We start from the raw sequence: 16502 nt of genomic DNA, 5'->3' as shown, positions 1-16502 counted from the left end.
TTGATCTTCAAAGAAATGAGAATGTAATGTGCAGCGCTTAGAATAATCACTTGATCTTCAAAGAAATGTGAATGTAATGTGCAGCGCTTAGAATAATCACTTGATCTTCAAAGAAATGAGAATGTAATGTGCAGCGCTTAGAATAAACACCTGATCTTCAAAGAAATGAGAATGTAATGTGCAGCACTTAGAATAATCACTTGATCCCCAAAGAAATGTAAATGGTATGTGTAACGTTTAAAGTAAACACCTGATTTCCGGTGTATAGTGATTGCCCTAGGGAGTGCTTCGTTTGGTGTTTTGGTTCAACGCGCTATTGAGTATGGTGTTGATTCGAAACATTAAAAGGGGCGCGCTTGAGATCTTGCTACATTTGAAGTAGAAGAGTATTGCTAAATCGGACGAGATGAAATGTTCTGACTTTGTAAGGTATTGGATAAAAATTGATTAACTTCACCTGATAAGGAAAGATAAAGCTTACCTACCTTCTCTAAATAATTGGTGTAGCGTCATTTTTTTTTAAGTGGTAAAGCGTTGAAGTGTGAAGTGAGTGTGACGCAAGCACAACATGCAATTCTGGAGTAAGCCTTTCTACTTGAGCCAAGCTACCCTAGGACTCTAGGTCCAACACCCACACACTGACTTTTGATTCAAGCACACAGTGTTCTGGAGAGACTCTGAATTTGGCCTTCATTCTTTTTCAAACGTAATACTGACTTTGGAACTTTTTCTATGATTATATTTTTTTTTCTTATGCGTCCCAAAATTTTATTTTTCATTTTTTGGCACAGTAATCTGCTTATAGTAGAACTATTCATAGAGAACAGAATTCTTTGATAACACTTCCAGGGACAGTATGCCACCTTGTCATGAATAACAATTTGACTTGTGTAACCTGATATGAAATGGTTTCGTCCCCTTTTTTCTTCTGTATTTACGAGCCATTTCATCACATGTATATATTTTGGTTCATTCATTTAGCATTCCGATGTGATCCTATGCTTGGAATGGAACATTGCCTTTAATATGTACAACACTTTATGCATAGCAATGGTTTTGTAATGTATTTTTAGAACATATGTTTTAGATATGTTTTTAGCTTATTTTAGCAAACCCATGCGATACTCTGTTTTAAGATATGTTTAGGATTTAGTAACGTCGTTCATACGAAACTGGAGTGGGTGTTGTGTGCAGATTTAGATTCCGTATATAGGTTTCTAGATTTATGCCCTTATATAGGTACAATTCACATTGCCCTTATTTGGACATAGAAATCCAGCCCTTATTTAGACACTGTCCGTACAAACCAAATACAGGCATGGCCACCTACATCCGTCCATCCACGTCACAACGAATTCTTGGAAACCCAGACCCTTAAGCCTTTAGGAATCTCACTCAGCTTGAATATTGATTTCTCCAAGAACTTATTAAGTATGCATGAACATCTATTCCTTAGGGGTTCATTCATGACGTTCCTCTGCCCGACTTTTACGTCAATACTGACATTCCTGTACACCTTCAAGGTATAAATATACCAGCACTTGCCCTTGCAAATTGCGGTTCCCGGAGGATTCGATCCAACCCAGACTACGCGGTTTGCCACGGCAAGTTCAGAAGGAGATTGAGTTCCTGCCTGATGCACTGACCTGACGCTGCCATCCTCCTCGCAGAGAATCCAGCTCCTGTGCTCTCTGACTTCCCTTGCGGGGGGTTAGACTATTGAGTCCAGAAAAGAGATTCCAACCTCTCTCATTCCAAGGTATGGAGCTGACTAGAACTTAGAGAAACTTTTAGCAAATCTTGGCTAAACTAAAATATAGCTAGCTATACTTTAGAAATGACACCTACTTCAAACCTCGTACTGCACTTAGGTTAGGTACACTGGGGTAGAACAATTTAGAAGCATCAGATGAGTATCACATTTTAGCTTATGTTATTTATGTATGTATTTTGATTAATATATGTCATAGCTACAAACCATGCTATTGCAGTATTATTTTATCTTACTGCTAACCTAGTACATATTGTACTTCGCAGTCTGTCTTACGATTGTAGCAATTCATATCTCTTGCATGAGAAATAAGACTGTTCAATAAACCCTTTTATTGAAACGCCCGTCTCTCTATTTCTGTGCAACTCTGTAGAAACGAAGCATGCATGATTGACTGAGTGAAACTGTTATCTATTGTTTCCACGATTCTGAGACTGTTCCGATTCTAAAAGGAATCAAAGTTGTCATGTTTATGCGGTTGTCAGAGACTAATCCCTTCTTGTATATTCGAGATGTTTCTCTGAGTTAGCTGGCACACACAACTAATTAAGTTTAATATACTCGATAGAGACATACTGACCTTAGTCCTATATCAAATCTATAGTGTATGTTATTCCAATGCGCAGAGCCTGTCAGGGATATAGGAACTACACTACACCACTTGGCCACGACAACCGAACAGTAAAACAAATTTTCGTGCGGGAGAATAATTGATGGCGTCAATAGCTACTAGATGGTTCTCAAAAAGTTTGAACCATTCAATCCAGTTCATTGGTGGACTGCTGAGTATTCACAGCCATGGTAGAATCTGTAAGACTGGTAGTAATGCGGAAAAATTAATATTATTATTTTAACAGCTGTAATGACGTGCGTGTCGTCGTGGAGAAAACGGTAACACGCAGGTTGACAATGGAAAAAATAGTGGTTTCACATTGACGTGCGTGTCGTCGGAAGGCAATCCGGTGGCACGCCGATGATGAATAAATTATACACAGTAGGAACATGCGTGTCGTCGAAAGGAAATCGGCAATACGCAGAGAAACAAAGTAACAAACAGCCGCTTGATTTGAGAGCTGAAATGCGAAACTTGAGTTGCGAGCTGAAATGTCCCGGTTCAATATGGCATCACATAAGAGAAACGTGGTGACGTCAGTTGGGACGGAACAGTTCGATCAAGTTACATATGCGCGGTAACTCAAGGAAGTTCTCGAGGAGGCGCGAGCAAGGCTCCGTTGAACACGTACCTTAAGCTGATTTTCGGGCTCATTACTGGACCTTACCCAACACAGGACGAAGTCCGACCATCGCTGTGAATTTGTGGAAGGAAGGGTAAGATGGTATGATGTCCGTCAGATGCAGCGCTTCGGTGAAAGGTTGCAGTAAACGCGTGGGTTGATGGGTGGAGCTGTTCCCAGTCGTCGCCAGATGGAATAAATCAATTAGGCAATCTTGAAATTAGGTTGTGATTTATTCGAAGAGTAAGTAACTTCACCCATCGCACGGAGCGTCCTCTTGGCCGGATGATCGAACGGCAACTGATAAATGCCATTCGAACCTCCTTCCAACAGCGCTCCATGCATGAGACAGACACAATTCAAAGATACACAGCAAGATAAACATTACACTAAGCATCACGCGCCTAACATTCTTGACATGGCGCGTGATGCCGACTATCTTATTAGAAGTATATAGCCCATTACAGCCTGTCAGTGACTCAGAAAGGTGGTAGAATACATGGTCATTCAATCCGTGGCCTCTCTGCAGAGTGCACAGAAGCAATGGTCACGTTATTCAGATGCAATTGTGATTTTTTGCAAATGAGCGTGAAGTACACTATTGTCAAAATATTGACAAAAGAAAATGCAGTGCTTACAGGTGAGTAGGGGTGTTGTGGGTCTAGGGGTGGTGAATTGTAGAACAACATTCAGGAGAGGGTGAAAAGAGGGTGCTGAAGAGTAGAGTTGAGGTGTAAGCTATGCAGATAGCGCTGCGTGATGACGCAGCACGCGAGAACGCGTGAGGACGAGCGACTGCGCATGCGCGAAGACCCGCAATCTGCCGCGAGGTCTGTTTTCCCGGCGCTCTTCCTTTAGATAAGAATAAAACATGCTCCATATACCCTAACGTTGTGCTGGCAATACTTGGTGGTGGGGAAAGTAGTCCTCTACTGAAGTGTGTGCTCCCCAACCTTACAGTGGTGACGAGGCTGGGACCTGCATGCAGGAAGGTGACCAGCAGAGGGGAACCGGAGCACAGACACACCACGTGGCAAGGTGAAGAGCAGGAAGGACACCAGAGAGGACCGCAGGAGGATAAAACACCTTCAGGGAGCAGAATAAAGGGAGAGCGTGGCAGAGGCAGCGGCAAGACGTAAGGCGCTCCAAGAAAAAAGATACCAGTAAGAACAAGACAGAGAAGGCCTGTCGAACCCAAGAGGGACCCTGGCGGACACAGCGGCGCGCAGGGACAGGGGGGGTGGAAGAACCCCAACAGCAAGACCGACCGCAAGGTGAGAGCGCAGACGCGCCAGGCAGCCCGAGAGGCCCAGGGGCAGCGCCGGTAGGAGGCGCCAAAATGAGCGCGCAAGCATCCTCACTGACGAATCCAATCCCGTTTCTACTGAGACCAGGAGAACCTCAAATGAAATGGGAGGATTGGAGGGAGTACTTCAAAAATTACATAGAAGCGCTAGAAGATGAAAATGGGGAGGCTTTTTCCAGTGCGCGAAAGAAAAGGATTCTACTGCACAACTTGGGCCCGGAAGGGATACGAGTCTATCAGACCCTAGTACCCGCAGTCAGGCCGGACGCAGACACTGATGTTTTCTAACATGCAATAGAAGACCTCGACACCCACTACCGACCCGCAGTAAGTGTCTCCATTGACAGGTATAATTTCCAGCAAAGGAAGCAAGAACCTGGCGAATCCATCGACGACTATGTGTCGGCGCTGAGGAAGTTGGCAATAACGTGCAAGTACGGAGCCCTAACGGAGGAGTTCATAAAAGACCAGATAGTCATGCACACCACCAACAAAAATGTACAAGACAAATTGTGGGCGAACAGTGAAGCGTCGCTGAGGGAAGTAATAGCCTTAGTGGCGGAGATGTCGAAAAGGTGCGCAGAAGCGGCAAAAAGGGAGACCAGTCAGCGCACCATGGTGAACAAGGTGGATGACGCGGGACCGCAGGGTCGGGGCAAAACCATGCTGCCCGAAGGGAAAGGACAGAACAAATGGAAAGGGAAACCGGGACAGTCATGGAAGCCGAGCGGAGAGGCCAGCGCAGGATGCTACAGGTGTGGGAGTTCAACGCACTTTGCACAAGACAAACGGTGCCCAGCTTTCCGGGCAAAATGCACGTTTTGTGGGGTCATGGGGCACTATGAAAAAGTGTGCCGCCGGAAGACGAAGAAACAAATGGTGAAATATGTGATGCAAGAACAACCGGAAGAAGAGGACGAACAAGAGGAGGAAGACGAGATATTGTGCGTCGACGAGCCAGTATTAAGTGTCGGGCATAAGCGATCCCGCAAACCACTGTGCGACATGCGAATAGGCGGAGTGCAAATCAAGATCGTAGCAGACTCGGGATCGCCATACACCATAGTGCAAAGAGCAGTGTGGAAGGAAGACTTCGAGCCCAGCCTAGGATCTAAACTAGAACCACCAGACATACGGCCAGTGTCATACACAGGCGAACCCATTCCCATGGTGGGATACAGGAAGTTGACCTTTGAATTCAAAGGAAGATGCGCGGAGTGCAAGTTGTATGTGGCAGAAAGAGGCTCATCCGTTCTAGGTTGGATGGACCAAGGAGACCTCGGGATCAAGTTGGACCCAGGAGGGGAAACGCAAGTACTACTGACAGCGCAAGGGAGCTGGCCGGACCTAGACGTAATGAAACGCAAATTTCCTAAAGTCTTTGGAGGGAAAGTGGGTAAACTAGAGAAATTCACCCACAAAATAGTACTTAAGGAAAATTCGAGACCAGTCTCGCACAAGGTAAGCAACGTCCCACTGGCCATCAAAGAAGCGGTGCAGATAGAACTTCGGAGACTGGAAGAAAATGGTATAATAGAACCCATTGACAGCTCGGAATGGCTAGCCCCCTTGGTAGTGGCCACCAAACCCAACGGCAAAGTTCGTTTGTGTGTGGACCTTCGCGAACTCAACAAGTGTTTGGTAGTAGAGAAATTCCCGTTGCCGCGCATTGAAGAGATGTTGTCTAAAACAAAGGGGATAAGGTGGTTTTCCACCATCGACCTCACTTCTGCGTATCACCAGATTGATCTACACACCGCCAGCAGGAAATTGACTTCCTTCATAACGCCCTTTGGGTGTTATCAATTCCGCAGGATGCCGTTTGGGTTAGCTTCCGCAGCTGCGGTATTCCAAAAATTAATGCATCGCCTCTTCAAGGACATGGAGGGCATCCAATATTTCCAAGATGACATACTAGTGATGGGGTCTGACAGGGAAGACCACGACAGGAAATTAGACAAAGTGCTTCAAGTGTTGGAAACCAAAGGTTTGACAGCAGAATGGGAGAAGTGCCGCCTAGGGATGACGTCGGTCACTTACTTGGGACATGAAATAGGGGGACACAGCATTACACCCAAGCGAGCAAACGTGCAAGCCATCTGCAACGCCGAGGCTCCGTCCAACAAAGAAGAAGTAAGATCATTCCTAGGGATGGTGGAATATTACAGCAAATTCGTGCAACACTTTGCCTCCAAAACACACCATCTTCGACAATTAATACGGGACAAGACGACGTTCAGGTGGACAGAAGAAGCACAGAAGGAATTTGAAGAGTTGAAGCGCGACATCAGCCAAGCGGTGCCCCTCCAAGGATACGATCCTCAAGGAAAATCCATACTGACAACGGACGCCAGTGAAAAAGGATTGGGAGCAGTCCTCATGCAAGAGAGAAAAGGAGGGACGACGGAGACCCTCTGTTTTGCATCCAGATCACTATCACCAACGGAACAAAAATACAGTGTGATCGAGAAGGAAATGCTAGCGGTGGTATGGGCCATGGGGAGGTTCCGCCAATTTCTCTGGGGCACGAGGTTCACACTCAAGATGGACCACAAGCCGTTGGTCAAAGTGCTTACTTCCAGTGGACATGCCAGCGCCATGCTGCGCATAGCCAAGATGACACTAAAGTTGCTGGAATACCGATATGACGTGGAATATATACCGGGGACACTGAACAAGGTCGCAGATTACCTAAGTAGAGCGGCGGCGATGGAGGAAGCCCCCGACCCAGCAGCAGAAGAGGAAGAGATGGTGGCGGTGATGGAGGACCCTGAAAGAGTCATAAGTAGACAAGAATGGACCGAAGCATACGAAGGTGACCATGAAATAAGGGAAGTCAAGGACCACATAGTTCACGGTTGGCCGGAGAAAAGACGGCTGAGGGAGGCGCTCAGGAAGTTCTATGAAGTCAGAGAGGAACTGTCAGTGGGAGACAAAGGTATCTTCCTGTACAGAGGAGAGAGAGTCATCCCCCCGGCTGCGTTGGTATCCCGCCTGGTTGGGCTGCTGCATGAAGGACACTTGGGAATAGTGAAAACGAAGATGAGAGTGAAACACATGTACTGGTGGCCTGGAATGGACGCACAGGTAGAGCGGCATGTCAGGGAATGTGACCAATGCCAGAGAGCAGATAAGACACAAAATCCACTAAGGCCGGAGCTGGGGAGATTCCAGTTACCGAAGGATCCGTGGGAAGAAGTTGCGATAGACATTCTGGGACCGGTACTGGACAGCCAAGGGACGCCCCAATACCTATGCGTCCTTGTGGACAAGTATTCCAAATGGCCTGAGATACACATACGAGATGCGACGGATACAGAGACGGTGATCAAGTTTGTGACATCAGTATTCCTCAGGGAAGGAATCCCAAGGCTCATTTTGAGTGATAATGGACCACAATTCACTTCAGACAAATGGTACAAGTATGCGGAGAGGAATGGAATCAAGGTGCAACACACGTCCGTGTATCACCCGTCGAGTAATGGACAAGTGGAACGATTCAATCGAGTCATCATGGGATCCATCCAAGCAGCCATCATGATGGGCAAGGACTGGGAGAAGGAGGTGCAGAATATGATATGGGCATATCGCATCACCCCCACGGGCACGGGGTACAGTCCTTTCCAAATCCTGAGGGGACGACATCCTTTCACCAAAGACAATGTAGTGTGGAGAGAGAAGACGATAACCAGCAAGTGGTCTCCGGCGGTGGTACAGCATAACCTGGAGAAGGCCCAGAAAATATATACTGAGTACTATAATCAAAGGAGGAGAGTGAAGACCACCACCCTGGAGAGAGGGGAATGGGTGAGAGTCAGATCTGCAATGAAGAAAAAGAAGGGAGACAGCAAGTACAGCCCTCCCCTACAAGTGAAGGAAGTGTACGACAGAGCGGCATTGCTCAGCGATGGGAATGTGTGGTTGCAAGATCGTATGACCAAGTGCAACCGAATCATGGGCTGGCCCCAGGAGGAGACCGAAGGAACGACCCAAGAAGCAAGCGCCAGGGAAGGTGAAGGTAACAGTACGTCTGTGGAGGAAGGAAGAAATGGAGAAGAGAGCAGTGAGGCGCAGGAGCAAATGACCCCAGAATTTGTGGAGCCAAGCAGAGAAGAGAACAGAACCCCGAGGAGGGAAGAACCGAGCATGCCGAGAAGCCAAGCAGGAAGCCCGGCGGAGGGAAGTACCCCAGAGGAATGCCACACTCCGGTAAGGCGCACCAGAGCAGGCAGAGCTGTGGTACGACCCAGCCGCTTCCGAGACTATGAACTAGAGAGTAGCTGAACTTTCAGGGACACTGTAAGACTTCTTGTTTGTGTTTGGCAAAGAAGGGAGATATGTAGTGTTGCGCTCTAGTTCTCGAGCGCTGCGTGATGACGCAGCGCGCGAGGACGAGCGACTGCGCATGCGCGAAGACCCGCGATCTGCCGCGAGGTCTGTTTTCCCGGCGCTCTTCCTTTAGATAAGAGTAAAACATACTCCATATACCCTAACGTTGTCCTGGCAATACTTGGTGGTGGGGAAAGTAGTCCTCTACTGAAGTGTGTGCTCCCCAACCGTACACACTTCTTTTTAACAATGAATACAATTGGGTCAATTGTGACCCTTTGAACACCCTCGCCTATTTTATAGGCCTCTGTAATGTTTAATTCACTTTCATAATGAAAACATTTTCAACATTAGTTACAAAAAAAATCGTATAGCTCAATCTTAAACTGCTAACAACTATTGACAAAGCTATTAATCTTTTCTAATGTTAGGTGCATGTCTGTCGTGCTATATAGATCTGGGTACAGTAACCGAAAGCGGAGAGAGGCACAAAAACACCGGTTGGTTGACAGACTGTGCAAATCACAGAAATGTAGTTTAGTTTAAGACACGATCTTAAAGGCCTTTTAAAGCTCTCCACTTTATGCACCCCGCTTAAAGCCCTGTGCCCGGGCATCGCTAACTCTGACCACCCATAATTAACTGTATGCAGCAGTAGCCCAGTGCACCTCGCACACAACCGACTTCCTTTTAGCGAACCTACGCCAAGCCCAGTGGATTAGGAAGCAATATACCAACTTTCGAAGGAGGACTTGAACAGGAACTGTGTGGCCTCCGCAGCCAATCAGTTCTTTGGAATTCATAAATCGCACTTGGATTGGATGAAGCGCCCTCAAACCTCCAATCGTAGGCCACTTTACAAATAATGTGATCAGCCGTGGGATTGGTTATTCTACATCCCGGAAATGCTAAACATTACAGAAAGGTGCCAGCTGATCTGAATTCACCTACAAATAACGGATATTTTGCTGAATTTACTGACAGTCCGTGTAAGTAGTGGGCAGGCGACCATCGTGATTGTGTCATTTAAGCTTGGAGTTGAAACGCGATTGAGCAGTCTCGTTGTTTATGATGCATGCTGCTTTTGTTTGTTTTCCTTTGCTGAAACTGTCAAACGCCTGAGTTCCTGTTATGCTTATTATTTCACTGAATGTTAAAATCTCTCGTCGACTAGGATGAAACGCCATCTCCAGCCTGTAATTCAGACTTTAGACGATGCTCCTTATATAGTTCTTGTGCTGTGTCAGTTATTATTACCGAGTTAGACTCTGTAACTTACGACTTGCGGTACCAACCACTTGCTTGCAAGAAGACTGACGCGCAGTTCGCGTCCCCTGTAAGTAAATCGCATTCTCCTAAACACGATAAACTTGTTTCACCAATATACACTTCTCCTTCGTGTTGATGTTATTCATTAGTTGATGTTTGGTACATAAGCAGGGCAAATGTCAACTATAAGTAGGAACTGTTGTGAGCGGTCATTGTCTATACGGAGCGCCGACCAATTTATTCTGCTCGCCCCGTCACTGGCTTCAACCTGGCTTCTCTCACTCTTTGACTAACTGCCAACGGGTTCCGAGACCGGGCACCCTGAAAATTGTAAACCAAGCGAGTCGGGGTGATATGCGTTAATGGTAGCATTGCACATCCATCCATTTAGTTAGGGTGACCAGATTCTCAAAACAAAAAACAGGGACAGGTCATAGACATAGAAGTAGGACTACGATTTGCAGTAACCATCGACCTAAAAGTAGGACTATTTGACAGCTGTCATAGACATAGAAAAAGGACTACAATGACAGCTCCCTCCACAGACCGAGATGAAGCATTACAGGCGACAAATCCGACGTCTTTTATTGGCAGTAACCATTAATTCCATTGAAACAGACTTTGCCTCAACATTTGCTATGGTAGGTGACCACCCTTGCCTACAGTCTGTGTCTCTCTCTCTTAGTAACTCAGTCAGTCTGTCAGTCAGTTCCCTCCCCTCCCCTCCCCTTCTCCTCTCCTTCCCTCCCCTCCCTTCCCTCTCTTCCCACTCTCTCTTCCCACTCTCTGGGTACATTACCTGAAAGGTCCGCGGGCCGCCAAGAAAGGCCTGCCGGACCGCTGGAGGCCCGAGGGCCGTACTATGAGTACCAACGGTGTAGAGGAAGATGTGGGTAGGAGGTGATATTGCATCATAGTTTCATTTTTATAGCGCTTTATACCCTGACGAGGTGCTAAAACAGTAAGAATATGGTAACCTAGGTAGAGGATGTTGTATTTGTAGGGGTTGTTGAGTTTCATAGCTCCTCGCAAGGCGTGTGAAGCTCTACATAGGAGCTACTACAATACAGTATTCAGTGTGAGTTGTTTAATTAATGAGGGATTGAAAGTGACTGAGACTCGGGAGACCAGGTGCGATCTACGAGTGTCTGTGGTCCGCTATTTGGAGCGGAACTGAAGTTATATATATGAGTGTCGGTAATCTGGGGTGGAAAATGCAACTAACCCTTCCCACCACGACGTAGGGAATTTCAAACATCCAGAGCCAAGACATTTAAATATTAAAGGATTCTAAGTCAAATCTCGTCTTCTGGTGTTCTCTCATCTAACAAGAACTGTCATTTTTTAGGAAAAAACACATCACCACTAAAACAACAAAACAGCGTGTAGTCTATAGGTGCTGCTGCAATATGCAAAGTGACATAATTGGCAGGAGCTTTGATTCAGCGGCTAAGCTGCCGACAATGCAACTTGGGAATTTGAGTTTGATCGTGTCCTCAGCTATTGAGTGAATATCACTGCATGACTTTGTCTCCCTGTGACTAAAATTGTAGGTAAATGTACATGTGTAATTTAAAGATGGTCATACCAACTGGATAAACACAATCTTGTATCGCCTCCAACAACCTCAATAACATCCTCCCAAAAAATGCCATTCCCTACATGATACAAAGCCTGGAGGACACAGCGCCTGCAAATCGTGTTTCACTAAATCCCCATGTGTTGCTGCTCAGATGTGCTGACAAGGGCCCACGGCTGAGCAGCAGCACGGCAGTGGCGTGCAGCTGGTTACTTTAAGAAACGTTTGGATTGGAACCTCATTATTTTTGTTAAGGTAGTTCAGTGGGTTACAGTCCCTGCTGCAAGAATCACTGTTTTGGTCCCCAGAATTGTAAGAATTGGGATCACTCGCCACCTGGCATTCAAGACAGACATTTATGCCCCACTTTAAAACATCACCAGCTACCACTGCATTTCTCATAGATATTAATTGGCATTGGGCCGAAAGGGGGGCCCTCAAGGGCTAGGGACCCCTCGCAGTTTTGCCCCAACCACCTTTGCTGCGCAGGGGCCTGCGTTACACCCCTGTACGTGTTTTTTTTTTTTCTTTTTTTTAAAGCTTTTTCACCACAGCGCCATGTACTTTAGTAAACAAGGACTGTTATGTGAAAAAGATGCGTTGTCGTTAAGGGGTTGTGGTCTTTTGTTTCAGAAACAGTGCGTTTATTATTTAATTTTAGGAAAGAAAGCCTGGCTGTTTCGGGTTTCTTTTGTAACCCTGCAGTTTGTTATTCCACAACAGTGTGGGAAAGCGGTGAATAGTCAATTTCTGAAAAGCGTTTATTTACCAATAGTCATGCTTGGTGGCTCAAACGTAACTATCTCCAGTGGCGTGCAGCCTTTACAGCACTCACCTAAGTGACATCATACGCCGTAAGCAGTGCAATCAACCAAAACAATAATGAAAAACCGGGACATTTCTGTGTTTAACCCGGACACTGTTAGAAAACTGGGACATTTGATTCACTTGGAGAAAAGTGTCGGGACACTTCTCCAAAAACGGGGACCGTCCGGGGAAAACCGGGACGTCTGGTCACCCTAATTTAGTGCAATGAGCACGTTATGCACGTTTGTTTAGTGTACAACGTAAAATTTCCTAGCCATTGTGTCTGAAAGTTTCCATTGGTCTGGTTTGAAGCTTGTCAACAACCACATTAAACCCATTTGAAATAGACATATATAAATGCACATTCAGAGCACTAGTCAACCCATCAATAAACGCATCAATAATTTCTTGCATACGCAAGCCAGCCACAATAGCTCCTTTCACTGAATGTCCCCCCATGCTGAAGTATATATTCCAGCATCTGCCATCGTCCATCAAGCCGTCCTGGCTAAAGTGGGGGCTGAAACAGGTGCAAAAGTACTGCGGGTGGAAATCAAAACTCTTTTCTTATTTCTCGGCCTATATTCACCTGTTCTAGCTTCATATTTCTTCAAGCATGAACCATCCAGGAAACCGGAATAGGCAATGGACTGAGTTGAAGTCTTAGGTCTTTCGGCTAAAACGAAAGCTACCCCTTCAATTTAAAAAATCATTCAGTCTAGATCTTAGGCTTTGACAATAGAAGCTCAGTGATAGTAAGTTTAACTTAAAATGATTGCTATTTTAATTGACTTGCTTTCTGGAAAGATCTTCACTCGATTTCAGTTGCTGCAGAAACCTCAACACGACATTAATTAACACACAATTGGGTGCTCCTTGGTTTTGGAGGAATGGCAAAATCTGATTCCTCTGAGCAGTCTGGTGTCTGAATTGATTTGGGGACAGGTAAGTTGTACTCTTGAAATGCAGTATCTATAAGTATTCACCGTAACATTGTTATCCGTCAACTTAGACAAGAAATGTATCAAATGTACTACATCAGTCCTTGTTCATAAACCTTGGCAACACTAGAATATGTATTCTGGACTCTAGACAGTTCTGGTACGTCAATGCTCATCACTGACATCTGGTGTGATTTGCATTGCCCTGGTTTGAATCCTGGCACGAAAAACTGAGCCCTCCATCTTGTTGAAGTCAGCAACTGGGCTACTGTTGCAATAGGTAATGAAAGCACCAGTTATTTACAGCACTTAGAAATGGCAATATGAGGCACTATGTAAAAACAAGTCTTTATTATTTGTACCTCTGAAACATTGAAATCTCTTTTATAACCCTGTTCTCCATTGTCCCCGGACTCTTTCTTCATAAGAGTTTAGATCCTGAAGCGCAGACTATCTTGCTGCTGTTTTCAGTGTCTCTTTATAGCTCTGGATATTTGGCCTTCAGCACGGGTTCAGTTCTTCATTGGAGACCCTGCTAGTTACTTGAATAGTGCAGAAGTGCATTCTTTTTATACGTTTATCCTCTACCTTTGTAACCCAACATTACTTTTGCTTATCCAGCTGCTTCGGTCCCTGTTTCAGTGCTCAAACGTCATCATATTAAATATCCAAAAACTGACTATGTTCCCATAAGCCTAAATGCAGAGTCTGATTTCTTGGATATATTACATTCCTGGTACGCTGTGCCATCCTGTTTTTACACATGTTCCCTGCATAATATCCTTGGCTTTCAGCTTCGCGCTTCAGACATCAGCCCTGAGTTCTTCCCCGGTTTAGTTGTTTTAGGGTCATCACATTTTTATTGGAACCGAGCACATGGCCAGTCGCTTCACACACTAACAAGTGGTCAGTTGGCAGCTGTGCATTAACTTTGAAAAGCTGCTCTAAGCTCTGCTTCTGTTCACCCAAATGTTGGAATGTTTCTAAAATCAAAAATAATACCCATTTGTTCATTTCTTGACATGGTGGAAGTGCCATGTGCTGGCACTCCAACAATTAATTTTGTAATACATTCTGTATTTTCTTTAATGTGCCAGTACTTCTCTTTCTATTAATAGTAAAGAAGGAAGCACTTAGACCTCTTTAAAGTAACACCGAAGTCATTTCTTCTTCTACCTGCTATTCAGAGTTTATATTTAAAAGCAGAAAATGTACTGTATTTTTTCCACTTTTTTTTTCTAGACTCATTGGTCTTGTGAGAAAGTAAAAATCACCCAACGTTAAATATTATGAATGTTTATGAAAACAAATTTGGCACATTTACTTTTATGCACTATCCTATTTTTTTGTTTTATTCATGGAACTAGAGTATCAGTAAATACTTTTGGTCAACTTCTCTCTTCTCTTTATGTGTTTTAGTTAGTGTGCATTATGGACTAAATAAAAAAGGAACACCCTTTCCTAACTTCTCCACCCAACTCCCTCCCTCAACCTGAAAGATTTGGAGGGGGTGAATTGAAAATACTTTTCGCTGGGGCAGCTCGGCAAAAAGTGTTTGAAGAACTCTGCTATAGTTCTTCACTTTTCCCTTGTGTCTGTGTTGTGATGTTCCATATACCTGTTGTGTTACATGTGTTTTTTTGCCATGGTGCTGTATGACACTGATTACAGCACAAGCTGTTTATCTCATCAGGTTTTCATTGTGAATGGACAATCTACATGTACCACCCCGTCCCGCCCTTATCTGGAACAATTGGGGAATTCTATATTCACACTGGCAGATCAGCACTCTACTAGAGAACAAGTTGAACAAAAAACATTCTAGCTGCTCGAACAGCGCTGTCCTTGGATCTGCCCAGATATATATGCAGGATATCTGTTCCAAGGACATCGTACTGACCAGCTATGAACTGCTCATTTGTGGTTGAATCTCTGAATAAACAGGACAGACACCATTACGAACATTTATGGGGTGTATCTGTAGTCCATATCCAAATTGACCATTTGCTGCTAGCCCCTTGCCTAGTTTAAGGAAGAGGTGCACTTCACTGTTTGGTTGGAAAAATGGAGATTAAATGTGACACACTAAGTGACTGCCTCTTCACCAATTGCAGAATCTGCCATCTTGAAACTTGTTTGAATATGGTTGCCGTTTTCCTGGACCAATTACCGTCCACATTCATATTCCCCAGGATAGGCTTTCATTGGAAGACCTGATTTTTATTATTGTTTTCGAATCCCATTGCCGGTCTGAAGGAACTGCTGAATGATGAGTGTTTGTTCCCATTGTAGGGCCCCCATTTAAGCACATTGATTGTGGTGTATCTATTATACTGAAAGGGCCGGGCCTGTAATTTCTAGACCTGTTCTAGAGTCACAATCTGATGATTCTTTGTCGCAGCATGAAAATGTAAAGGGGAGAAAAGTAGTTAAAAGGCCAATCAATTCGTCAATAATTCTCTTGGACACATAGTAACCACGGACAACTACTTAAGGCTACTTTGTTTTATTACAAAGCCAAAAATAACTGAGCATAAAGACACCTCGATATGAGAGTGTAGAAATGCATCAGAATTAGCATAAAATCAAATCTGCGAATCCAATTTAAACAATGCAATTTAAGCAATACAATTAATTTAGAAGTAAAATGCAAAAGATCAGAAAGCATGAGTCCAAATTCCCCTTCATCGAGGGATGGTGAGTGAAAAGCTTTACATCTATCCCTACTCTAGCACTAAGATGGCATCCCTATTTAAGCATTTTCAGATGAAGAAGTAAAAAGATATCAGTACGTGGAGTCTTCCTAAGAAGCTCTTCCATGACCAATGGGCCATGTAGCATAAAGCCACCACGACAGAGCTTGCTCTAGGATGCTCTCTCTCGAAGGCAAAAGAAGAAGTGGGTCTCTTTACTCCCAGCAACACATTATTCGTAGGTAACATTTCCAGAATCCAGTGCGAGTCACGCCATCTGCTCTGGGTACGATCCTGAAGGTGTTTTCCCACGGGACAACGGTGTTCTTTCCTTGATGCAATTTGTCCTTGGTTCCCAGGACTTCTCCTGTGTGAAGCACAACAACCTTCCTTTATGGACTCAAGCCACATGATTGTAACTTCTTCTCTCCTTGCCTCACTAATAAAACAAAGACATTATTCTAGCTAACGAGAGCGCTTCTTTCAGCTGCAACACAAAATGTGAGAAAGAACCAATTCCCCAGCAGACATAAACTTCAACTATTAATTCTTAAGCAAGAGTTTTCCAGGGA

General features: G+C 44.7%; 1 protein-coding gene across 5 annotated transcripts in view; it reads left to right on the top strand.

Moving 5' to 3' along the window:
- The first annotated feature begins 9505 nt into the window (after positions 1–9505).
- The window catches only part of ZFYVE27 (zinc finger FYVE-type containing 27), a 291267-nt gene continuing 284270 nt past the window's right edge, over positions 9506–16502 (top strand). The window contains exon 1 of one of the 5 annotated variants that reach the window (XM_085606361.1): positions 9506–9630. The gene's annotated coding sequence lies outside the window, so the exon portion shown is untranslated. Of the gene's footprint in view, positions 9631–9958; positions 9978–10532; positions 10552–10725; positions 10800–16502 lie in introns of those variants that run through there. The other 4 variants (XM_085606351.1, XM_085606358.1, XM_085606360.1 and 1 more) reach the window with 4 other exon arrangements.

Source organism: Triturus cristatus, chromosome 1_2 (assembly GCF_964204655.1).
Source record: "Triturus cristatus chromosome 1_2, aTriCri1.1, whole genome shotgun sequence".
NCBI lineage: Eukaryota > Metazoa > Chordata > Amphibia > Caudata > Salamandridae > Triturus > Triturus cristatus.
This window is presented reverse-complemented; position numbering and strand designations above follow the sequence as displayed.